We start from the raw sequence: 26,720 nt of genomic DNA, 5'->3' as shown, positions 1-26,720 counted from the left end.
CCTACATTCTATTTGCATCTTTCCCTTACCCTATCTCAACGCTAACATTTTGTCATCACTCTCCTCCTAACCTTTCCCCTTTTGGTCTCCTGTTTTTCTTAACCCTTTCTGGCTATAGATTTTCCCTACTTTTTCAGTTTACCCTCTGCTAAAATTTCACCCTACTTATATAGCTAATTCCCAACCCCCTGCTCCAAATCCATACATACATCTCTCTACGCTACCTTAAAAAAATTATTTTTCTCTCTGGCCTTTTGTTGTTGTTTGCTTGAATGTTGATTAGATTGAATTTTTATGCTTTTTTATGAGATTGTTTTGATTATTCTTTTTGTTTGTTTGGTTGGTTCTTTTGTTTGCTTTGTTTTTGTTTGTTTTTTACTTTTGTTTTTCCTTGCCTCACTTGATATTAGTTGGTGTTGCAGTTTGTATTAATCTCCAGGCTCGAGTTGCTGGAATTTGCTGGGATTAGTGGTTGTTCTAGTGGAGTCTACTCCCCATATATATAGTTTGTTCCCCTTTTCTCTCTTAGTATTGTTCTTGTCCCTCTTACTTTTTTTTCTTTTCCTTTTTTTTTCTGCTCTTTTCCCAAGTTCAGATTCACACTCTTTTTTTTGTTTTGTTTTGTTTTGTTTTGTTTTGTTTTGTTTTGTTCTTTCTTTTTACTCTCCCTCTTCCACTCCTATACCCTAATTTGTCTTTCTCTGGTGGTCACCTTTATTGGAGGTTATTAATATCGTGAATACAATTCTGTTCAGTGCCTTGTGTGTTGTGCCTGGTTGTGTTGTATTTTGTACCTTTAAATGAATGCCAGAGAGAGAGAACTATATAACCAGACATCCTGAGAAGAGAGACCATGGGGAGACAAAGAAACAGCCCCCAAAGGAAAGAGAAGCAGGCATCACCAGAAAAGGAAGTAAACGAATTAGAGGCAAACAACCTATCAGAGAAAGAATTCAGAGAAATGGTCATAAGGTGGCTGAAAAGGATGGAAGACAAATTCGACAATATGAGTAAGAACCAAGAGGAAATGAAGAAGAACCAAGAAGAAATGAAAAATGACATCACTGCTGTAAAGAACTCAATAGAAAGCATCAAGAGTAGACTAGAAGAAGCAGAGGACCGCATAAGTGAGCTAGAAGACAAGATGGAAAAAAATACCCAATTACAACAGCTTCTAGAAACAAAAATTAGATAGCATGGGGAGAGCCTAAGGGAACTTTGGGACAACACAAAACAAAACAACATCAGGATAATAGGGGTACCAGAAGGAAAGGAAACTGAGCAAGGAATAGAAAACCTGTTTGAAGAAATAACAGAAAACTTCCCTGATATAGGGAAGAAAAAACCCACACAAATCCAAGAAGCTCACAGAGTTCCAAGCAAAATGAACCCCAAAAGACTGACACCAAGGCACATTATAATTAAGTTGGCAAACACCAATGACAAAGTAAGAATCTTAAAAGCGGCCAGAGAGAGACAGACAGTTACATACAAAGGAACCCCCATCAGACTAGCAACTGATTTCTCAACAGAAACTCATCAGGCCAGAAGGGAATGGAATGAAATATACAAAGTCATGCAAAGGAAGGGTCTCAATCCAAGAATACTGTACCCAGCAAGGCTATCAATCAAAATTGAAGGTGAAATCAGGAGCTTCACAGACAAAAAAGGGCTAAGAGAGTTTAGCACCACCAAACCAGCAATGAAAGAAATGCTAAAGGGTCTGCTGTAAAAAAAAAAAAAAGAAAGAAAGAAAGAAAGAAAGAAAGAAAGAAAGAAGAAGCAAAGAAGGAACACAGGGGTATAGAATAAAAATGGCGACAAATAAGTGCCTATCAATAATAACTTTAAATGTAAATGGATTGAATGCCCCAATCAAAAGACACAGGGTAACAAATTGGATAAGAAAACAAAACCCATATATCTGCTGTCTACAGGAAACCCACCTCAAAAAAAAGGATGCATACAGACTGAGAGTAAAGGGATGGAAAAAGGTTTTCCAGGCGAATGGAAATGAAAAAAAAGCTGGGGTAGCAATACTTATATCTGACAAATTAGATCTCAAAGTGAAGGACATTACAAGAGATAATGAAGGCCACTTCATAATACTAAAGGGAGAAATCCAACAAGAAGAAATAACTCTGGTAAACATATATGCACCCAATACAGGAGCACCAAGATACATTAAAAAACTCCTGGAAGATATCAAAGGAGAGATTGACAGCAATACAATCATAGTAGGAGACTTCAATACCTCACTATCACCATTGGACAAATCCTCTAAACAAAAAATCAGCAAAGAAACATCAATCCTAAATGACTCACTAGACCAGATGGAATTAATCGACATCTTCAGAATATTTCACCCCAAAGCCACAGAATATACATTCTTCTCAAGTGCACATGGGTCATTTTCAAAGATAGACCATATGTTAGGACATAGGCAAAGCCTCTCCAAAATCAAGAAGATAGAAATCATATCAAGTATTTTCTCAGATCACAGTGGCATAAAACTGGAAATCAACTACAATAAAAACAACCCAAAGAAATCAAACACATGGAGACTAAACAGCATGCTATTAAACCATGACTGGGTTACCAAAGACATCAAGGAAGAAATAAAAAACATCATGGCAACAAACGACAATGAAAACACAAAAATCCAAAATCTATGGGACACATCGAAAGCAGTCCTGAGAGGGAAGTTCATAGCTCTACAAGCCTACTGCAAAAAACAAGAAACAATGGTAATAAATTACCTAACCCAAAAACTCAAAGAGTTAGAGAGAGAGCAACAAGAAAAGCCCAGTGTAAGCAGAAGGAAAGAAATAATAAAGATCAGAGCAGAGATAAACGACATAGAGACTAAAGAAACAATACAAAAGATCAACAAAACCAAGAGCTGGTTCTTTGAAAGGACAAACAAGATTGATGAACCTCTAGCCAGGCTCACCAAGAAGCAAAGAGAGAGGACCCAAATAAACAAAATCAGAAATGAAAGAGGTGAAATAACAACAGACCCCGCTGAGATACAAAGGATTGTTACAAAATACTATGAACAACTCTATTCCAACAAACTGGACAACCTGGAGGAAATGGACATATTCCTAGACAAATACAACCTTCCAAAACTCAATCAGGAAGAATCTAAACAGCTCAACAGGCCAGTAACTATGGAAGAAATTGAAGCAGTCATCAAAAAGCTTCCGGCAAACAAAAGCCCGGGGCCAGACGGCTTCCCAGGAGAGTTTTACCAAACTTTCAAGGAAGAACTAAAACCTATCCTCCTCAGACTATTCCAAAAAATTCAAGAGGAAGGAACACTTCCAGGCTCCTTCTATGAAGCCAGCATCACCATAATACCAAAACCAGATAAAGACAACACAATGAAAGAGAATTACAGACCAATATCCCTCATGAACATAGATGCCAAAATCCTCAACAAAATCCTAGCAAATCGGCTCCAGCAATACATCAGAAAGATCATACATCATGACCAAGTGGGATTTATCCCAGGAATGCAAGGATGGTACAATATCCGCAAATCAATAAATGTGATACATCACATAAACAAATTGAGAGATAAAAATCACATAGTCATATCAATAGATGCAGAAAAAACATTTGACAAAATCCAACACCCTTTCTTGATAAAAACTCTCAACAAGGTGGGAATAGAAGGATCATACCTCAACATAATAAAAGCTATATATGATAAACCCACAGCAAACATCATACTCAATGGGCAAAAACTAAAACCATTTCCCCTAAGAACAGGAACAAGACAGGGATGCCCACTCTCACCACTCCTGTTTGACATAGTACTGGAAGTATTAGCTATCGCAATTAGGCAAGAATAAGAAATAAAAGGCATCCAAATTGGAAAAGAAGAAGTGAAGCTGTCCTTATTTGCAGATGACATGATATTGTACATAAAAAAACCCAAAAGATTCCATCAAAAAACTAATAGAATTAATAAATGAATTCGGCAATGTAGTGGGATACAAAATTAATGCCAAGAAATCTATGGCATTTCTATACACCCATAGTGAACTTACAGAAAGAGAGACTAAAAAAGCAATCCCATTTACCATCGCACCAAAAATATTAAGATACCTAGGAATAAACTTAACTAAGGAGGTAAAAGACCTATACATGGAAAACTACAGGACACTGACAAAAGAGATAGAGGAAGACGTAAACAGATGGAAGAACATACCATGTTCATGGATTGGTAGAATCAACATCATTAAAATGTCCATACTTCCCCAAGCAATCTACAGATTCAATGCACTCCCCATCAAAATACCAACAGCATATTTCACAGACCTAGAAAGAACTCTCCAAAAATTCATCTGGAATAAAAAAAGACCCCGAATAGCTGCAGCAATCCTGAGAAAGAAGAATAAAGTAGGAGGGAATCTCAATACCAGATTTCAAGCTGTATTACAAAGCCACTGTCCTCAAAACAGCCTGGTACTGGCACAAGAACAGACATATAGATCAATGGAACAGAATAGAGAATCCAGATATCGACCCAAACCACTATGCTCAATTATATTTGACAAAGGAGGCATGAACATACAATGGAGTCAAGACAGTCTCTTCAATAAATGGTGTTGGGAAAATTGGACACACACATGCAAAAAAATGAAACTAGATCACCAACTTACACCATACACAAAAATAAACTCAAAATGGATACAGGACTTAAACATAAGACGGGAAACCATAAAAATACTAGAGGAATCCACAGGCAACAAAATCTCAGACATATGCCAAAAGAACTTCTTCACTGACACTGGTCCTAGGGCAATGGAAGCTAAAGAGAAAATTAACAAATGGGACTATATCAAAATAAAAAGCTTTTTTACAGAAAAAGAAACCATCAACAAAACAACAAGAAAGCCCACTGCATGGGAGAACATATTTGCAAATGCCATCACTGATAAAGGTTTAATCTCCAACATCTACAGGCAGCTTATGCAACTTAATAAAAGGAAGATAAATGATCCAATTAAAAAATGGGCAACGGACCTAAACAGAATATTTTCAAAAGAAGACAGAAGGAAGACCAAGAGACACATGGAAACATGCTCAAAGTCACTTATTATCTGAAAGATGCAAATCAAAACAACAATGAGGTACCATCTCACACCTGTCAGAATTGCTATCATCAACAAATCAACAAACGACAAGTGTTGGCGAGGATGTGGAGAAAAAGGAACCCTCGTGCACTGCTGGTGGGAATGCAGACTGGTGCAGCCACTGTGGAGAACAGTATGGAGTTTCCTCAAAAAACTGAAAATGGAACTCCCATTTGACCCAGTAATCCCACTCCTGGGAATATATCCGGAGAAACTAGAAATACCAATCAGAAAGGATATATGAACCCCTATGTTAATAGCAGCACAATTTACAATAGCTAAGATTTGGAAACAGCCTAGTTGCCTGTCAGCAGATGACTGGATCAGAAAACTGTGGTACATCTACACAATGGAATACTATGCTGCCATAAAAAAGAAGGAATTCTCATCATTTGCAGCAACATGGATGGAATTGGAGAATATTATACTAAGTGAAATAAGCCAGTCAATGAAAGGAAAATACCACATGATCTCACTAATTTATGGATAATAAAGAACATTATAAACTGATGAACAAAAAGATAGATACAGAGACAGTAAAGCAACAAACAGACTTTCAAATTACAGGGGGAAAGTTAGGGAGAGGTGGGGGAGATAAGAAATCAAACGAATGACTTGTATGCATGCATTAAGCATAAACAATGGACGCAAAACTCTGGGGGGTGAGGGCATGTATGGGTGTGGGGTGGGGGGGTAATGGTAAGATTTGTACACATATAATACCTCAATTTTAAAAAAAAAGAAAACCGTTTTCTTCAATGGTGTAACAGAATCCCCCAATCCCACTCCTGGCCCTGCTTGGCCATTGGAAGTTTCAGTGTACTATCTCCTCAAGTTCAAGACAAGTGGTCTGCAATTGCTAGGTTAGGATGAAAACCATGTCCACTAGATACCATATAGTTTTCTAGGCTAATAGTGTCATCAATGCTGGGGTAACTTCTCTTAAAGCTGGAATAATCACACATTCTGCTGTTTAAAATTTGATTTCATGGTTTTACTATTATTTATCTGAAAAAAAATAAAGATGGAACTAATTTGAATTTTCAAAATCCTAAAATCAGATGTTATTCTTTATTGTGCTTGTTTACATTTTTCTTGCATAATTAATATAGCACGTTATGGTCTCTATTGACATTATTTTCTACAACTTAGTCTATTTGGCTAGGTGACATTTTCTTGATGCTATTGCCAAAAACTCTAGTGGGTATATTTTTTAATTTGGTGAGTGTTTCATGTGCACAATAAAATATTATTCTCTAATTTACAACCAAAAGATGAAGGCCATTCTGTAATATAATATTTTCAGCCATAGCTGGCACAGCCTCAGTGCTATACACCTTTAAGTGCAATTAGCTAAGCTTTTAAAATCAAAGTTGCTTGTGGCTAAATGATGGTCTCACATGTTTCTGCCTGTGTGGCTTGGGTGGGTGGAGATAGAAAAAATCAATCTCTTTCTCTGTATTTCATAAAAAAGCTGCACAAGATGGTATTTCTCTACTAAATGTGAAAGTCCTCTGTTCAGGCATTCACATTTATCAGAGTTGATAATTTAATTTTCTGCATTCATATGTCTAATGTGAAAGATGATTAGAAATGATTTCATAACAAGAAAATGCTGAAGATTTATCATTAGCATTTGGTGAAATGGTGGTTTACATATTTCAATTGATCATCCTTTTGGGGCCACATATTCCAAGGTCAGAGAAAAAATATTCCATAAACAGTTACCAACACATTTTTTTAGAATTAAGATTTTGATAAGTTTTTATTGAGCTTGTTAAATCTGCTCAACTAGACACTCCTTTGATTTGGTGGTCCTAGATTTAAATGCCAAGCAAATTCATACCTTTAGCAAATGTATCCTTATTTTCCTCATAAATATAATGAACTGTCAGTTGTCTCAGCAGTGAATCACTTGAGGACCACCTTATATGATATCCTGTTCTTATTAGAGAGGATCCCCAGGACACTGGTAATGCAAAGTTTTATTTCATATACAACAGGTATTTAGTTTCTCAGCAGTACATTTTGCCAGGAGTAATTTATCAGTTCATTTCCAACCCCCTCCAAGCAATGCATATGAAAATGATTAATGATTATACCTTTATTTTTATTTCTTTTGGAACTGCCAGCCTTGACTATTTACAGAAGATCATTATATTTTTATAGATCTTAAGCACATCTGCTGAATCAGCAAAGCAAAGAGCTATAGCAATTTCACTGATTATAGCTGCATCTTTTAGATATTGCAAACAAAGATTACCAAATCACTTGGGAGATGGGGGAGAGGAAGGCTGTGTGTGTTTTAAAGAAGGGTAAATACAGTGGAAGGTTTTTAAAATATTGATGTTATAAGCTGTAATAAAGTAGAGCTTCAAGGAAGCCCCACCTCCCTAAAACTCCCCCAAATGCAGTATTTATCCAAATGAGATTTTGCTATTTTAACTTTAAAACCAGAAGCCAAGAGTTAGAAGAAATATAAGTAGGCTTTCTCCCCCAGGGATGCCATCTCCTTTTTTATACATTGTTTGCCTGGTGGCATTAGTTTCCCAGGTACAGCTTGTAGGTCTGTTTCATTGAAGCTCTGATGATCATATCCTTTCTCAATGAGTCCTCCTATTCTGCTCATTAAATAACCGGTTTTGTTCTGAGAAGCCTCAGCATTATCTGCCTTTTTTTTTTAAATCCTCACCCGAGGATATGTTTAGAGAGAGGAATGGAAGGTGGGAGGGATAGAGGGAGGGGGGGATCAATTGCCTCCCATTCCCACCCCTACCAGAGATCAAATCCACAACCTAGGTATGTGCTGTGACAGAGAATTGAACCTGCAATCTTTGGGTATGTGAGGACACTGTGACCAACAGCCATCTGGCTAGAGATCATCTGCCTTTTTGCATGGAGATACCAAAGACTTTAAGTTGACTTTTTAAACATTTTTTTTCACATTAAAAAAAATCATATTCACCCCAGTTTGGGGCTGAACACTTCTTGAGATTATATATTCTTATCACATAGGCTACTATTAAGCTCTTATTGAATGTGGCTGTTTTAGCAGATAGGATTTGATTTGACTTCTCATAGACAAAAATACAAAACATAATTAGCTAGATTGCCTGAGATTCAACTCCTCAGGTTACCCTTTAAATTTGGGCTGAGAAAAAAGTAGCAGGTCCTGAATAATGTTGTTTTGTTCAATATTATTTCATTATAATGCTGATGAAGTGGCACAGGAATGTAACTCTTGTTTATATCAATTCCTTTATGGTAAATTTTATTTCATTATACGTCATTTTACTTAAAGCCCCAGAACCTACCTACAGCATTAAGTGAGGACTTATTGTATGTGCTCTGGTATAGCAGAGGGAATACCTGCTTTGGATCTCTTCTCATGGAATCTTCCTCTTAGATAGGATTTGTCTGTAGGCTTATATTGGAATCAGTTCCAGTAGACGATTTCTCTGGTCCTTTGTAAACTTAACCTTGGATTTCAGGGACATGGTTGGCAATAGGATAAAGGCAACTAGCCCTGGAAGCCAGACAAGTGGGTGGAGTGTGACATACTAGTATACCTAAGTATAGACGGTTGAAGGGTGGAAAATAGTAAATCACTTATGGAAGGTACTGGGGAACTAGGTAGGCAGCCATCTTGTAGCGTCTGAGGTGTGTGAAGAGTGGTGTTGGGGGCTAGTGAGCAGTTCTCAAAGACCAAAGGTTATCTGTTCTCTGCTGTGCCCTTCTATCCTTGTCAGATGCAGCCTGTCTTGGGACTACAAGGTTTCATAGCATGAATGCAGTCAGAGACTCATATCATCAATTCTGTTCCAGAATGAAGCACTGACAAATAACAAATGCTAGAATTTTCTCTAGGTGTCATGTCATGCCATATGAATACTGCACCTGATTGTATAGACATACATCTCCCCATACCTTCCTGCCTCATTTTCAACATTAATGCTGACATTCCTTAGAATTTTCTGCTCTCCTCCCTGCCCATGGAAACAAATTAGCTAATGGGATGTTGATCCAAATCGAGCTGGCATTTTAAGATTCACCAACAACCATGGAATGCTTCTTATCCACCAGCTCCTGATTAATATAAAATTAAAACCATGGAACAGCCCAAGTCTGTTTTGTCAATTGAGGTGGGTTCGAGGGGGCTTGAGAATAATTTTTCAGCTTCTCTTGTTTTGATTGCCCCTTCATACAAGAAATTCTACTTTCAGAAAAGCATTTTTTGATTAAGTATGTTATATAAACAGAAAATGTGTGAGAGAAATGGTCTTGGCACCAGTAAGAAAGCCTTGACTAAACGTGGTTACCTAGTGTTCAAAGCCTAGTGTTCAGTACTTCACTAAGCCTTCAGCCTCTGGAGTTTTTGCTGCTGCCTCTCCTTCATACACCCTTGTCTCATTCTCCAAATTTACTCACATTCTACTTATGCTTTACTAGAGGCCCGGTGCATGAAAATTCATGCACTGGAGGGAGGAGTCCCTCAGCCCAGCCTGCCCCCTCTCACAGTCCAGGAGCCCTCAGGGGCAGGAGGTGACCCGGTGATCAGGGGAAGGTGATGCCCCATCACAGCTCTGCTGCTGCCACTGCCGGCAGCACAAGCCTCAGCCAGCCCTGGTTACCTGAGCCTGCTGCTATCCGAGGCTTGCATGCTCCTTGGGCCAGCCCTGGGCGGCTGGGGATCTGAGGGGACAGGGTGCTGCCATTTTGTGGCTGTGGGTGCCACCATCTTTGAGGGTGTGTCAGTAAATTAGCATATTCCCTCCTTATTGGCTATAGGCGCCACCATCTTTGAGGGCAGGACAGTCAATTAGTATACTTCCTCCTTATTGGCTGTGGGTGCCACCATCTTTGAGGGCAGGACCATCAATTAGCATATTCCCTCCTTATTGACTGTGGGTGCCACCAGCTATGAGGACGGGGCAGTCAATTAGCATATTCCTTCTTCATTAGATAGGATAATGCACCTCTGCTGTGAAATGCAGTGATCCCTCTAGTTACAACAAGGACAGACGCTCCTCATTGCCTTTACAATACTCATCTTCACCATAACACTCGTGATGACTCTTACCCATATTTAATTTCCTTTCATGTTCTAGTTGTCTCATTTGAGTATACTTCAAGTTCTTGGTAATAATGTAGCTCTATAAAGGCTGGGAGACTATAATAAATCTTTCTTTGTGGCCTCCAAGTACTTGAGCACACTGTGAAGACTAAAGGGGGTTAAAATGAGTCAGAGAGTATGATGGGGATAGATATTTGCCAAAGAAAAGGGATCTGAGATGGGAAATGTTTACTCTTTATGGCAACTGACTAACAAGTCATCACTTGTTAATCTAACAAAAATCTTTTTGTCCACTTTCAGTATTTTCTTTCTGATGTCAAGCTTTTCCCAAGAAAGTCTAACTCTCCTGGCATAGGGTTTTAGTTCCTGCTATCTTGAAACCACTTGCAGTTAGGATGACAAAGCAATCCAGGTGGCCACATGCTACATAGTTCATTTCTTATATCCATTTTAAAACTTCTCCTTTCAAATCTCTGGGAATGCATATATTCTATTTATGTACTGAATATGGATGTTTCTTGCCTAAAGAAAATTGATATTCCAGAAAGCTGCTTTATGAAGGTGGTTGGAATATAGAATTTCAGTGGGATAGCTTCTGAAAATGAAGACCAGACTAGCTATTTCTGAATTCTGTTTAGATGTGATTACATTTAATACTTCTTAAAGAACAATAGAAAAGTGACACTTACTAAGTGAAATGGTTTGTTTTTTATCTTTCTGGCAGCTCTGAATTTCTGAGACTATAAATGAGATTATGAGTCTTGCTGATTTGAATTACTAAATACACTGCACTGAGTGGCCAGATTATTATGATCTCTGAACGCATAATAATCTGTCCACTCAGTATAAATATATATGAGGCCTGGTGTATGAATTCGTGCATGGGTGGGGTCCGGCCAGCCTGGCCAGGGGGAGGGGACATGGGCGGTTGGCCGACCTGCCTGCTGGTCCAACTCCTGTCAAGGGGACAATTTACATATTAGCCTTTTATTATATAGGATATACACTGAGTGGCCAGATTATTATGCATAAGAGATCATAGTAATCTAATCTGCCCACTCAGTGTATTTATTCATTTCATCTTGATGTCTTGATGCTAATTACCTTTTTTTTTTTTTTTAGTTTAGCTCATCACTATTTTTTCCTGGATTAATAAAGCAATTTCCTCTTAGGTCTCCCTTTCTACCTACAGTCTTCCCTCTAAATCACAACTACCATGGAGCCACCAGAATGATATTTCTAAAACACAACTCTGTGTTGCCCTGCTTAAAATATATCCATACCTCTTTTTTACCCACAGGATAGAGTAGAAAGGCTCCATAATCTGGCCCTGTTTTCTATCCAGATCTGCAGCCTGCCATTCCTCAACTTACTCTTTATACTCTAGTACAACCAAACTGCTTACAACATAGTCTTCTTCTCTGTGCTTTTCAGGATCTTCCCCTCTATCTAAAACACTTTTATTTCTTATGTTTTATCATTTATGATTCATCTCACATGCTATTCCTTCTTGGCTACTTCCCTGATCTTTGCCTGTCTTTAGGTGCCTATCCTGTGGGATCTCTTGGTACTTACCATCAATTGACTTTGTATTTCTTGAGGAGTTTCATTGGTCTCCTCATCTGAGGCAATGTAGCACAATTCTTAAATGCACAGTCTCTGGAGCCAAACTGGCTCAGTCTAAATCTTGGCTTCACAACCACTGACTAGACATAGTACTCCACACCCTATCCCGTCTCATTTTCACCATGAAGTCTGATCTTCCTTAGATGTAGGCAAGTTGCTTGATTTCCCTATTCTTCAACTTTCTCACTTGTAAAATGGGAATAATAGTGGCTTTCTCATAGGGTTGTTGTGATGAAAAAGGTAATTAATACATGTGCAGTGTTTTAGAATGCTTCCTGGGACCTTGTAAAAACTTAAACATTAACTATAATTATTAATTGTACACCCAGAATCTAGCACTGTACCTAGCACAAAGTAGTGGTGTAGTAGGGGCTTATTTGATGTAAAGCATTTTTTTAAAATTGAGGTTAAATCCACATAACATAAACGTAACCATTTTGAAGCATAAAACTCAGTTTAGTATATTCACAATGTTGCATTACCAGTACTTTTTGCCAGTTCCACAACATTTTCATCACCCTTAAAGGAAATTGCGTACCCATATACTCATTAAGTAGTTTCTGTCCAGTTCCCCTCCTACCAACTATCATGCAAGTAAAGTTTGTGATGCATTTCCTACAGGGGATATTATAAAAATGTGATGTAGCTAGACCACAATACAAATAGAGTTTAACTTCATAAATACCACAATAATAAAAGATTGACCATTGGGATTTTGGTTCACACACCCCTGGATGATCAGGTCTCACGAAAGGATTTTCTAAGGCCAACAGCATGGCGCCAAGTGTTCTACTGCCTTTTTCTTTGAATAATACAAGATGTCTTTGAAGGGGCACAAAAGTAACATTTTCCCTTCAATCGGGGACTTTAGAAAAAAAGCATTCCACATTGTATAAGACGTGCTTAATGCAGTCTGGCATTTTGAAGGCCACCATCTGAAGTATGTAATGACAAGAGAGAAGACTCTAGAGCAGGTGCTGTTGACAGCAGCATTCCTGTGTGCCATCCCTGGCGCAGTGACTCCAGAATGACATTGGGTCCCTGTTGAAAGAGCCATTCAGGCGAACTGCTGCCCACCAGCTAAGTCCATGCATATTCATAATTGAGAACAAAACTGCCTTTAAAAAGGTCTTTTTGACATTTATTAGGACTCAGTTATAGCTTTTGATTTCTCACTGTTTTCATTGCCAGCAGCTGCCACATTTTTGATCCTTTCAAGTCCTGTTCCACTCATATATGGAGACCATTTCCTGCCTAGTCAGTGCTCGCACGCGCGTGTGTGTGTGTGTGTGTGTGTGTGTGTGTGTTTAAGACCTCTGTGGCAATTAAACTCTTCCAGTTTTATGCTTACCTAGTATATTGATAATATGATTACCCCCATCTGACATTCTAGAACTCAGACTGTAGAGATCTAGCTGTTACCTCGACTTTGACCTTTTAGAACCCCGAACCTTGATATACACTGAGTGGCCAGATTATTATGATCTCTGAACGCATAATAATCTGGCCACTCAGTGAATATATATACATATACATATATACATATACATATATATACACACATATACATATATATACATATATATACATGTGTGTGTGTGTGTATATATATATATATATATATATATATATATATATATATATATATATTAGAGGCCCAGTGCATGAATTCGTGCATGGGTGGGGTCCGGCCAGCCTGGCCAGGGGGAGGGGACATGGGCAGTTGGCCGGCCTGCCTACTGGTTGAACTCCTGGTCGAGGGGACAATTTGCATATTAGCCTTTTATTATATAGGATATACACTGAGTGGCCAGATTATTATGTGTTCAGAGATCATAATAATCTGGCCACTCAGTGTACTTGTGTTGATTTGGGCCATCATAGGGGATTTATCTCTTAGCTTGTTATTTCTAGCCTTAGAGTCCTGCTGTCTGACCTTTTTCTCATTCTTAGAAGTTTGACTTTAGCACTGCCTGTATTCTTATGTTAGAACATATTTTAGATTCACCTCAAACAAGAGATATTGTAACATTCACAAATAAAAAAAAGTATTTTCTTTAAGTAGTTTAAGTAGTTAAGTAGGTTATACAGATCTGATTATATATATATATATACACACACACACACACACACACACACACACACACACATCCTATCTAATAAAGATGTAAAATGCAAATTGACCATCACTCTGTGACAAAGATGGCATCGCCCACAGCCAATAAAGAGGGAATATGCAAATCGACACAACAAAGATGGCGGTGGCCAGGCCAGGATGCTTGCATCATCACCATGGTGACGACGCAGGCATTCCGCCCCACCCTGGTGCTCTGGGCCTCTGGGCAGTGCGTGCGTGCAGGCACCAAGCAGCTGGGGTGGGGTGGGACACCTGCTATGGGGGGGCGGTGGGGAGTGGAGGTAGATACAGGAGGGCGGCAGGGCTGGAGCAAAGGCAGAAGGTGACTCCGGCTGGAGCGAAGGCGGAAGGCGGCGGACAGAGTGAAGGCCCAGGTCCCGGGTGCCAGAGGGAAGCTGGTGCTGGCAGCCAGGGGAAGGAAGGCCTGTTCTTGCACAAATCTTCATGCATCGAGCCTTTAATACATATATATATATATATATGAAGGGGAAAATCAAAGAAATTTATTCTGTGTAAAAGGTAGTGTCATTTAAAAATCTATGATCAGATTCACATTTATTTTCTAACTAGAGGCCCGGTGCATGAAATTCATGCATGAATGCAGTCCTTAGGCCTGGCTGGTGATTGAAGCATGAGCATCTGGCATGGAAGGGCAGGTCCTAGCTGACTTCTGGGCCCTGGGCAGTATCTGGGCCCCCGGGCCAACATGAGCCCCCTTCCACCTGAGTCATGGTGCCTGAGTCCCCACACAGAAATGTAAGCGTGGCCAGACACTGCATGCTGAAGTGCAGTGTGGGCCCCTGGGTTTCCCAGCAGCGCCGCATGAAAGCCGGACACGCAGTGCGCTCTCGCCCAGCTGCCTCACAGACTGGCTCCTGCGTAAACCCACGGGGATCCCGACCAGCCTGCGGTCCCAGTGGCTGTGGCCTGGCTCAACTGGAAGAGGCCACGCAGGTGTAGAGCAGGCTCCTCACAGGCACCTGGCACTGAGCAAGTGGGGGGGGGAGCTTCCCCAGCACACGAGCCCTGGCGTCCCAGGGGAGGGTAGCAGGGGGAGTGAAAGCGATCTCGGCAGACACCCCACATTCTCACCATACCTCTGTGCCCATCACCCCTGCCCCCAGGTAGCCAGTGAGAGGTTGCACCCCCCCACACACCTGGGTGCCCTGGGAGGTTGGTCACCACCACCCCACCTCCAGTTCCCCATCCCAGCCTGGGGCCTGGCCCTGATCAGGCAATCAGGGCCTGCTAGCCACTGGTTGCCATCTGCGGGTCGATTGGTCAGGGCTGGGCCCTTAGCCCAGTGCCCTCAGTGCCTGGGAGCTGGGCAGTGGCCCCATCCCTCTGCCATCTGCAGGGAGATTGAGCCCCCACTTCCTCCTGCCTTGGCCTGACACTGCCCACTCTACTGCTCCACCATCCTGCCATGGTCCTGCTCTCATCGAGGCCCATTAGGGCTGGCAGCACCTCCACTGCTGCCCACTGTCAGCGCCATGTTGCTGACGCCCGTCAGGTTCCGTGCCACCTCGTGGTGGTCAGCACACGTCATAGTGAGCGGTCAAACTTCTGGTTTCTCAGTTGAACTCCCAGTCAAACTCCACCTGAAGGGACAATTTGCATATTAGTCTTTTATTATATAGGATTACTTAAGGTGATACAATTCAATCAGTACTTTTATTTAATGCCTCATTTTAGAAAGTTTTTTCCATCTAATAAAATGGATGTATTTTGAATCAATTGGATTTTTCAGACCCTGGAAATCTACCCTTTTCTTAATTAGATAAGGAGAACAATGAAACTCCTATTGCAATGAAACTTCTAAGCAGTAAGAATTTGCCAGGCTCAGTGGTTCTCTGTTGTATAAAATACATAAAAAAAGAAAAGCCAGAGCTGCCTTTGTACAATTCAGATCTGGGCATGGTACTTACTGCTGTATGATTTATGTTTGGGAGAAAAATCACTCTTTTCTGAAGATGTACCAGAAGGATAGAAGGTACAGAGAGCAGCTGAAAGCATGCCAAGGTGCTAAGAGCTGCCAGTCAGGCACCTGTGATGGTTGCTTTCACAAGGTAGAGTCAGCCAGATTATGAATGCAGTTGTTCTCATGGGTCAGGCAGGTGCTGAATCTCCCCATGTGTGAGGTTAGATCCAAAATATCCAAAAGGGATATGACAGAGTTTAGTTACTGCTTGAATTTGATTTCATCCTCTGCTACCTTCCAGGATGGTTGGTCATCCTATGCCCTGTGTAGGTGACCAAGCCACTCTGTGCTTCTGTTTCCTCACTTATAGAGTGGTAGATTAATAATATAATCTACCTCATAGGTAGACTACCTGGTATGACGTGATACTCAATGCATTTTCGCTAATATTACTCTCATTATTATTACCCCTGCTACTGGGAAGTAGTATATAGTGTAGTAGCTACAAACATGGGTCAGGTATTATACAAACTAAGCTTCTATGCTGGTCCTACCACTTTCTAGTTTTTTTACATGGGATGAGATTTTTAGGCTTTCTATGTCTAGTTTTCCTCATCTGTCTAATGGGGTGACTATAAGTACCTGTCTCTAGGATAGTTGGGAGAAGTAAATGAGAGCATATACATAAAGCAGTTAACCTAGTGCCTGGTATATAGTGAACACTTAAGTATTAGATACTATTTTAATTACCATCACCAGTACAATCATCATCATCTACACTAATAATAGAGAAATATGCAAATTGACCATGCCTCCACGATGCCCACCAGCCAATCAGGAGTGGGTATGCAAATTAACCCAACAAAGATGGTGGGTTGATTTGCATATGAAGGCACAGAGTGGCCAGGCGGGATGGGACGCCTGCTATGAGAGGGAGGGTGGGGGGTGAAGATAGCTACAGGAGCGGCGCTCAGGCCGGAGCAGAGAAGACTGAAGGCTCTGACCAGAGTGAAGACTGAAGACTCCAGCCAAGGCCAACACTGAAGGCCCTGGCCAGAGTGAAGACTCCAGCCGGAGTGAAGATGGAAGGCAGTGGCCAGAGCGAAGGCCTGGGTCCCGGGTGCTGGAGGAAAACCAATGCCGGCAGCCTGGGGAAGGAAGGCCTATTGCACAAATCTTCGTGCAACAGGCCTTTAGTGATTAATAATATGAGTTGGACTTTGTGATGTTATCTCCGGCATAAGAACTTAGGGGTCCCAAAAGCTTCAGTCAGCCCTATGCTCTTTCTCTTAATAGAATTCTAATGCTAGAAAATGAATGGCTAGTGTCAGAGTCTAGCAATATATTCAAGATAGTAGTCCTCTTTCTTCTTGTCTGCTCCTCAAACCATTCCATTGCATACTTTCTTGGGTGGTTGGAAGAAGACTTTTCATTAGGACACTATAGAAAAAGAGAAACACAAAGAAATAAATAGTAAATTTCTGTTCATCCTGGATCCTAATGCCATAATTGCTTTTGTCTAGACAGTTTCTGAGATTTTTATGGTTGTAAATAAACAAACAAATGAAAATATATAATATATAATATATATAGTTAGTATTATCTCCTTAAATTTATAATTTTCATAATAGCTCCATTGAGATATAATTCACACACTGTACAATTTGCCTTTTTTAGTATAAATTCAGTGGTTTTTAGTATATTCACAATGTTGTCCAACCATCACCACTATCTAATTACAGAATATTTTTATTATTCTCCCCAAGAAACCCAAATTCCCCCTTCCCTCAACCTCTTCCAGCCCTAGACAACCACTAATCTACTTTCTGTCTCTATGAAATTGCCTATTCTGAATGCTTCATTCAGAATCATGTAATATGTGCCATTTTGTGTCTGACTTATTTCACTTAGCATGCTTTCAAGGTTCATTCATGTTGTGGCATGTATTAGAACTTCATTCCTTTATATGGTTGAATATTTAATTGTCTAGTGCTTTGCAATATTTAAGTAATTTACACCTTAACAATTCAACGTATTCAATATCCTCAAGGTATTTATTCCTTCTCTTTTATTTCCTTAATATAAAGGGTTTTTAGGACTCCCAGTCATTGTGGGGCACGTGGGGAGGAGTGGATAGCAGAGGTTGTTCAGGACACGTTACCATCAGATGCTTAGATATTGGCTCTGTATACAGTTACAAACATCAGAGACCTATCCAATAGTTTCTTTCCTATTCATAGCTAAGACAGAACAGTCATTGTCCCTCAGGCAGAGACATACAAAAAATCTTGCAGCTTCCTATCTTCACACAGATGGACAATGTCTCTGGGCAAAGAGCCCAGAGAAGAGCCAGCTTACAAATGTTGCTTTGGCTTCTATACTATTTTAATTTTGATTATAGGACATTTGTGGTCCTTCCAGAGCTCTCACTGACTGTGCATCAAGGAGCAGAATAGTGACAAATTTCTTAGCAAGGCTAACGTTTGAATTAATCCCCAAAACAAGTGACATTTGGCATTGTAGGAAAATACTATTGATATGGGCTTTAGAGTCAGATGGGTCTGGGTTTGAATTTCTCAACTCTGTGACCATGGGTCCTTAGCCTCTCTCAGGCTGTTTACTCATCTGCAAAATAACATAATAATAATACTTATTTGGTAGGGTCATGGTGAGGATGAACTGAGTTCAGCCAGCACATAATAAGCTCTTCATAAATGGTAAAGTACATGGTTACTCCTGCTTGGGTATACTTCCCTTTAACAACAACAACAACAACAACAACAGCAACAGCAACAACAAAATCTTACTTTGTGTAGTGATTAATAGCTTTTGACTTTGGAGTCACATCAACCTAAGTTTGAATCCTGGCTATTAGCTGTGTGACCTTGTATTAACTCTAAGTTTCTATTACCTCATCAAGGAACAATTACATTTTATAGGCTTGTTGAGAGGTTTAAACTAAATGATGTTTCCAAAGCATCTCAGCACATGGTAGTGGCTTGATACACAGTAGCTATTGCTACCAGCAAGAAGGCAAATGGTACCAGGTTTACATCAGTCCACTCAGGCTCATTGCCTTCCTTTTACTAGTATATTTAGAATAAATTCTAGACTCCTCTACATGGCCTACAGACTTACATGCTCTGCCCCTGCTACTTAACTGACCTCATCTCCAGCCACTCTCCCTTGCTTCCTCTGGGACAGCCATATTGGTCTTCTTGTTATTCCTCAGCCAAACTGAGCTCTTTCTTGCTTCATGGCCTTTACATTTGCTCTTCCCTTTCTCTATGTTTCCAGATCTTTCAATTCATGGCTCCTTCTTGTCATTCAGGTTCCAGTTCAACTATTACCTTCTTAGAAAGGCCCTTCTCAAACACCCAATATAGTTTCCCCATCTCCTAGTCACTCTGTTTTATTACCCTATTTTATTTTTGTAGCATTTATTGCTATGTAAATTTATTTTCTTTGACTTCACATTTATTGTCAATTTCCCCCACTGGAATATAAGCCCCATGAGGGCAACCACTTTATCTGTTTGTCTCATTAGTGTATCACAGCAACTGGAATAGGACTTGGGAATAGTAGAATAAGTATTTGTTGGATGGATAAATGGGCAGAGGGATGGAGAGATATGGCAAAGATCTTCACTCTGGCTTTTGGAATTGTCATTATAGCTGGAAGTGGTATTCCCCCACTCTACGGATCTGCCTGCAGATTACAGGGTTCATTAGAACAGGTTACATCTCTAACTGAAAAGAATACTAATGTACTATCCTCCTGCATAGAATTGTCTTGGGAAGCTGCACTAGACATCTAAATATATATTTTATATATTACAACCACATGCGTGGCTCTGTGAGGTAAATCTAGTTTGTTCGTTTGTTTTTTACATTGAATACCCATATAATTTCACATGTTGTCTTCCATCTCACTTTACATGTAGATAAACATTTGGAGTGTTTTTAAAGTTTAGTTAAACAGCTCTAGGAGGCATTGGTAGTATTAGACACATTGCTTGATAACTAATAATGAGCCAGAATTAGGGAGATAGTTTGCTTATAAACCATAAAGGAGTCTGGGCTTGACAATGTTATTGTAATGGGAGGTTATTAAGAAAATAATTGAGGGTCTCTGGAAAAATAAGTGATAGCATTGTGCTATTCCTGCAGAATTAGCAAAGGCAGAATGTGCTTGACTGAGACACTTGGTTTGTTTGGTTTTCTTTTTATCGTTTTTGTTTTTTAAAAAATATTAACAGTAGGGCAGGAAGAGGTCTGAAAATAAACCAGGAGATAGTGATCCCTGATGACTGGGTCTCACTAAATCTATATAACCAAGTAGAGGGATTGGAACTCTCACCTCAATCTCCGTCATCTCTTGGTCAAGAATTCTCATGGTTCATGCTTCTTACAGTCTTTTCAAAGCCTTTAAAATTAATATGATGACAAACTAGAAGAGGGAAGCACCAAAGTAGAGGGGAGATCATCTGGTAGTGCTCCCAAGTCTTGATCATTGGGCTGATTCATCAAGATCTACATTTTTAAATAAGCTCTACAGGTGTTCCTGGTGCAGATGTTTCTGAACTATCTTTGAGAAACACTCATTTAGTGTCTTTCACCTAATGAAGTTTTAAAATTTTACGGTAGTATAACCCAAACTTTACACCTCTCATCATTTCTCTCTTCCTCTTCTGTCTTTCAACTGCAGAGGATCGATTAGATGGTTACCTATTATTTGCCACTGGGCAAAAGAAAGCCTCTTATTGGATACTAGAGGCTTGGTGCATGAATTTGTGCACAGGTGGAGTTGCCAGGAGGGTGGGGGGCCGAGATGCAGTTGGCCCTTCAAGCAGGCGATGGGACACCCTTGCTGGCCTGGGATCCAGATCCATCCTGCTGACATTCACGCTGGTTGTCAGGAGCCTCCTGGCCGCTTTTATCTTGTTGTCTAGGGAGGGGAAGTGGCTGTGGTGCCCTAGGCTGACTTCCAGGAGGCCAGTGGTACTGTCAGAATCGGGCTGACAGCACCAGTCCATTAGTGCCTGGCTCATTCTCCGGAGATTGGACCTGCAGGACTACTGAGGGAGTGAGAGGCTGGCGCCGGGCTGGTGGGCTCCCGGAATTGGTCGGTCAGCTGAGTGGTGCTCCCGCTGTGGGAGCACACTGACCACCAGGGGGCAGCTCCTGCATTGAGTGTTTGCCCCCTGGTGGTCAGTGCGCATCATAGCGGCTGGTTGACTGGTTGTTCTGGTTGTTCGGCTGTAATGGTCTCTTAGGCTTTTATATACACTGAGTGGCCAGATTATTATGATCTCTGAATGCATAATAATCTGGCCACTCAGTGTACTTCTCTTGAGTACCTCATTTATTTAATATCAAAGATACTATAAATCATGCACCTGATCAGTTTTCCCCTTTGCACTGGATGACAGAAAGCTCAGGGCAAATAGGTGGTTGATCTCCAGCAAAAGTCTAGAATACTTTTGGTACCCAATTGAGATACAAATACACTGAGTGACCAGATTATTATGCGTTCAGAGATCATAATAATCTGGCTACTCAGTGTATATAGACTAGTGGCCCACTGCACAAAATTCATACACATTAAAAGGGGATTAATTAGAGAAAATATTTTAATATTTCTATTTGTCCTTTCTCTATAATAGAAGTGTCAGAGATGAAAGAAAATTAGTAAAATATATTTGAAAATCTTCCTCCTGTCAGAGTCTGGGGCATGCCACAGAACCCAGAGTCACGTTGCTGCCCACCCGCAGTGCCTCAAAATCACACAAGACCCAGACCCAGCCGGTCCCACGCCCATTGGGTGAGATCCAGACCCAGCACTGCTGGGCAGGGGGCACAGCCCCAGGTCCCCTGGCTCAGCACCAGGTGGGGAGCACAGCCTCAGGGCCCCTGTCAAGCCCCGCAGGGTGGGGGGTGCAGCCTTGGGTCCTCCGTCAAGCCCTGCCGGGTGGGGGGCACAGCCTTAGGTTCCCTGGCCCGGTACTGGGCAGGAAGCGTAGCCTCAGGTCTCCTGGTGCACACCAGGTGAGGGGCGCAGCCTCAGGTCCCCAGCACACCCTCAGGTCCCCCAGCCTGGCACCTGGGAAGGGTGCAACCTGAGGTCCCTCGGCCTGGCACCAGGGCAGACGGCGCATCTAAGGTCCCCTGGACCAGCACCGGGGTGGGGAGCACGCCTTGAGGTCCCCCATCAAGCCCCACTGGGTGGGGGTCGCACCTTGAGGCCCTGTCAAGCCCCACTGGGTGGGGGACGTGGACTGAGGTCCCCCATCAAGTCCTGCCGGATGGGAGGCATAGTCTGAGATCCCCCATCAAGCCCTGAGATCAAGGGCAGGGGGTGCAGCCTCAGGTCTCCTGGCCCAGGGTGGAGGGAGCAGCCGGAGGTTCCCCAGCCAACACCGAGGTAGGGGAGCACACCTTGAGGTCTCACGTCAAGCCCCGCCAGGCAGGGGTTGCTGCCTTAGGTCCCCTGGCCCAGCGCCGAGGCAGGGGTGCAGCCTGAGGTCCCCTGGCCTGGCAACAGGGTGGGGGCATGGACTGAGGTCCCCTGGCACAGCGTCAGGGTGGGGGGTGCTGACTGAGGTCCCCCAGCCCTGGCTGGGGTGGGGGTGCGTGTTGAGGTCCCTGTCAAGTCTCACCAGGTGGGGGACATGGCCTGAGATCTCCCGTCAAGCCCCGCTGGGTGGGGGACATGGCCTGAGGTCCTCCATCAAGCCCTGCCAGGGAGGAGGCGTAGTCTGAGATCCTCCATCAAGCCCCGCCGGGTGGGAGGCACAGCCTCAGGTCCCCTGGCTGGGCACCAGGAGGGGGGTGCAGCCTCAGGGCCCCTGTCAAGTCCCACTGTGTAGGGGGGTGCAGCCTCAGGTGCCCCAGCCTGGGCTGAGGTGGGGGGTGCACCTTGAGGTCCTCGTCAAGCTGGGCAGGGGATGTGGCCTGAGGTCCTCCATCAAGCCCTGCCGGGCGGGCAGCATAGTCTGAAATCCTCCGTCAAGCCCTGCCGGCGGGGGCGCGCAGCCTCAGGGCCCCCAGCCGGGCACCGGGAGGTGAGTGCAGCCTCAGGGCCCCTGTCAAACCCCGCCTGGTGGGGGGGTGCAGCCTCAGGTCCCCCCGCCCTGGGCGGGGGGAGCAGCCTCAGGTCCCTCGGCCTGGCACCGGGGTGGGGGTGCACCTTGATGTCCCCTGTCAAGCCCTGTTGGGTGGGGAGTGCGACCTCAGGTCCCCTGGCCCAGCACCGGGGTGGGTGGCATGGCCTGAGGTCCCCTGTCATGCCCTGCTAGGCAGGGTCATGGCCTGAAGTCCCCTGTCAAGGCCTACCAGGCAGGGGGCACAGCCTCAGGTCTCTGCTGATTGCTCATTAAGGCTCATTATAGGAACTTGGCCTCCGCTGTGGGCGCAGCCATCTTGTGTTATGGAAACCCTACCACCACTGTGGGTGCCGCCATCTTTGTGATGGTATGATGGTCAATTTGCCTATTTCCTCTTTATTAGACAGGATTACACATGTGCAGTGTCTATTTTATTCCAATTTGCATATTCCCTCTTTATTAGATAGGATTACACTTGTGCAATTGTCTATTTGGTGTCCTTTGATTCCTATTCTCCCATCATACAATGCATACCAAAATTTCTTCCCAACTATCCTATCTAATAAAAGAGTAATATGCAAATTAACCATCACTCTGCTACACCCACAAGCCACGCCCACCAGACAATCAGGAGCGAGTATGCAAATTAACCCAAACAAGATGGCTGCAGCCACGGAGCCAGCAGGAGGCTTGGGTTTCCCCGGTAATGGAGGAAGCCAAGCTTTCTGCACACCCTGGCTGGCCCAGGCCTCCACTCAAGGCTACAAAGTTTTAATTATAGAAGATAAATAAATCCCAAATACCAGGGCCTCTGCTTGGGTCACAGGGGGGCATGGCCGGCCTGCAAACCACCACAGGACCCTCGCCCAGGCTGCCCCACGCCCCAAAGGAACCCCCACCCTGATCTGGGACACCCTTCAGGGCAAACCAGCTGGCCCCCACCCATGCACCAGGCCTCTATCCTATCTAATAGAAGAGTAATATGCAAATTGACCATCACAACAACACACAAGATGGCTGCCCCCATGTGGTCAAAGATGGCTGCCCCCATGTGGACACAAGATGGCTGCCACAAGATGGCCAGCAGGAGAGGGCAGTTGGGAGGGACCAGGCCTGCAGGGGAGGGCAGTTAGGGGTGACCAGCCTGACAGAGGAGGGAAGTTTGGCAAACAGGCTGGCAGGGGAGCAGTTAGGCATCAATCAGGCTGGCAGGGAGTGGTTAGGGGGTGATCAGGCTGGCAGGCAGAAGCGGTTAAGTGCAATCAGGAAGGCAGGCAGGCGAGCAGTTGGGAGCCAGCAGTCCTGGATTGTGAGAGAGATGTCCGACTGCCCGTTTAGGCCCGATCCTGGTAGGACATCCCTCGAGGGGTCCCAGATTGGAGAGGGTTCAGGCTGGGCTAAGGGACAACCCCGCCCCCGTGCACGAATTTCATGCACCAGGCCTCTAGTAATAGATAAAAGGTTATAATTTACTTTTCTCACTAACCAGTGGCTCAATGTAGGTGCTAGGTTCTGAATGTTTGTGTTTCTCCCAAATTCATGTGCTGAAATCTAATAACCAAGGTGATATTAGAAGATGAGTCCATTGGGATTAGTGATCTTATAAAATAGACCTCATAGAGCTCCCCAGATCTTCTGCCATGTGAAGAGCAATGAGAAATCTGTGGCCCAGAAGAGGGCCCTCCTTTGAACATGCTGGTACCCTTATCTAAGACATCCAGCCCCCAGAACTGTGACAACAATTTTTCTGTTGTGTATAAGCCACTCAGCCTGTGGCATTGATTCCTATTATTATAGCAGTCTGAATAGACTGACAGTAGGTGTCCTAGTTATTGGTTTACATAGTTTAAAGCTCTCATAGCAACTGAAACTCAAATGAAGAAACTCAGGCACTAAACTTCGGTGCAAACTTCAGAGTCCTTTCTTGAAGTCTGAATGCATGCAGCACTAATCTCTACCCCAGCATCAGTGCCTTCCATTTCCTGCCTCATAGCAACAGGGAGCTAGCACCTGTTAGAGAAGTGGATAGAGGAAGGCTACAGAGAGTTGGCTGAATTTGAACTGAGCCAGGCAAGACATCTTCAGATATAGTTGGAGAGAAAAGTGCAGTCTAGAGCCTCTTTCCAACAATAAATGCATATTTTAACGATTTGGGGTCAGAAGAGGAAGAGATGTGTTAAAATGCAGATTCCAGGGCCCTGCACTCAGTTGTTTATTTCATAGGTCTTGGGAAGCACTTATCTTAATTTTAACAAGTCCCCACCCAAGTGATTTTGATACAGTTGTTTCATGCGGCACACTTACAGAAACACTGGGCTAGTCCAATCATAGCTTTGTACAGATGTGGAAATTGAGGCTCAGAGAGGAGAGTGACCTGTTGGTTGAAAGTAATCATCCTGGGAATGCTCTAAAATTTTCTTCCCTATGAGGTGGGCTCCAAGCCATGCTCTTTAAAGTCTCTCCTAATTTGTACTTGGCTGTAAATTTAATACCCATTTTATGATACTTGAAAGAGCTGCATAATTTCATGGCTTGGTCATTAACTACTGGCATTAGAGAAATGACTATTACTGGTACTTAATATATCTTCCCCAGTTTCTTAATGACTGTGAAGCCTATAGTGTAAGAGCTACTCTGTTTGTATAGCACATATGCTGAAAGTGAACACCTGTTCTCTTGGGGTGAAATTGACAGGCAGTAGTTTTATTCTTCCTTCAGGCATTCTAGCTGTCCTCCCTCCTCTTGCCCTAGCTGTTTTGACCATATAAAAAAGAATGGTACCTTTACCCCAAGTCTCTCCCACTGTTCCTTAGATCCCCATTAATCGCCCTGTACCCTCAAACTCTAACTTTCTGATTAACTAATTCTTGGAAGGCAGGCAGCAGAAATAGCACACCAGTTAGGGCTCTAAAGAATTACTTTAGGAACTAAAATAAGGGAAAGTGATTAATTCGTATACTAATAGGAACTTCTCTTCCCACCGTCATATTTAGAGGGGAAGTGTGTGGGAGGTGGTGGTGGTGGCATGAGGCATCTTGCTTTTTCATCACCCTTGGTAAGCTACTTTAATTCCTGCATCTTTCCCCTATGTTTAATAAAGGATCAGAATATGGCAATCAGAGGGAAAATGCATTATAATTTAGATTTATAATATTGTGTTGTCTCCTGGTTCCTTGAGTTCAGAATGCTCAAACTAGATACGCAACAGAACATTATTAGTAAAGGGATGAAATGTGCAGATTCCATTTACAATTTCTATTCCCCATAAATATAAGATTTGGGACTGATGCACCATTTGTCCAGAATAAGAAAGTTAAGGCAGCTAAAACATCATAGCTCCTTTAATTTAATCTTTTTTTCTGTCCTGGCTAAGACAAAGTGTGTTCTGTTTAAGCATCTCTTGGGAGTTTGGTAGAGGGTGGGAGATGAGTGAATACATGAATAGATTTAGTGATTTTTGGTATGTGAAGCATCTTGTCAATTATTTTGTATAAACAATGTTGAAGATCCACAAGACTTGGTTCTGCTTCCAGTTATTCTCATTGCTTTCTTGCATGCTGACTTGCCATAACCTTCAAGGGAACTACTTCCATAAATAGATAATGGAAACCAGCATGGGGATGCAAATGGGGAGAAATTTTCAGCATATAGATTGATTTAAAAACACTCATTTAGATTTCATAGAATAATTATTAAGATGATTGAGATAA

The 26,720-nt window shown here is 42.5% G+C and overlaps 1 pseudogene across 1 annotated transcript in view; it reads right to left on the bottom strand.

Annotated features, from left to right (window-relative positions):
• The window catches only part of LOC307095351 (nascent polypeptide-associated complex subunit alpha-like), a 34,058-nt pseudogene extending 18,525 nt beyond the window's left edge, over positions 1-15,533 (bottom strand). The window contains exon 1 of the transcript in view: positions 15,452-15,533. The product of the transcript in view is annotated as a nascent polypeptide-associated complex subunit alpha-like (transcript). The remainder of the gene's footprint in view (positions 1-15,451) is intronic.
• Between the last annotated feature and the right edge of the window lie 11,187 nt (positions 15,534-26,720).

This window comes from Cnephaeus nilssonii, assembly GCF_951640355.1.
Source record: "Cnephaeus nilssonii genome assembly, chromosome: X".
NCBI lineage: Eukaryota > Metazoa > Chordata > Mammalia > Chiroptera > Vespertilionidae > Cnephaeus > Cnephaeus nilssonii.
Note: the sequence above shows the minus strand (reverse complement) of the source record. Positions and strands in the feature narration are given on the sequence as shown.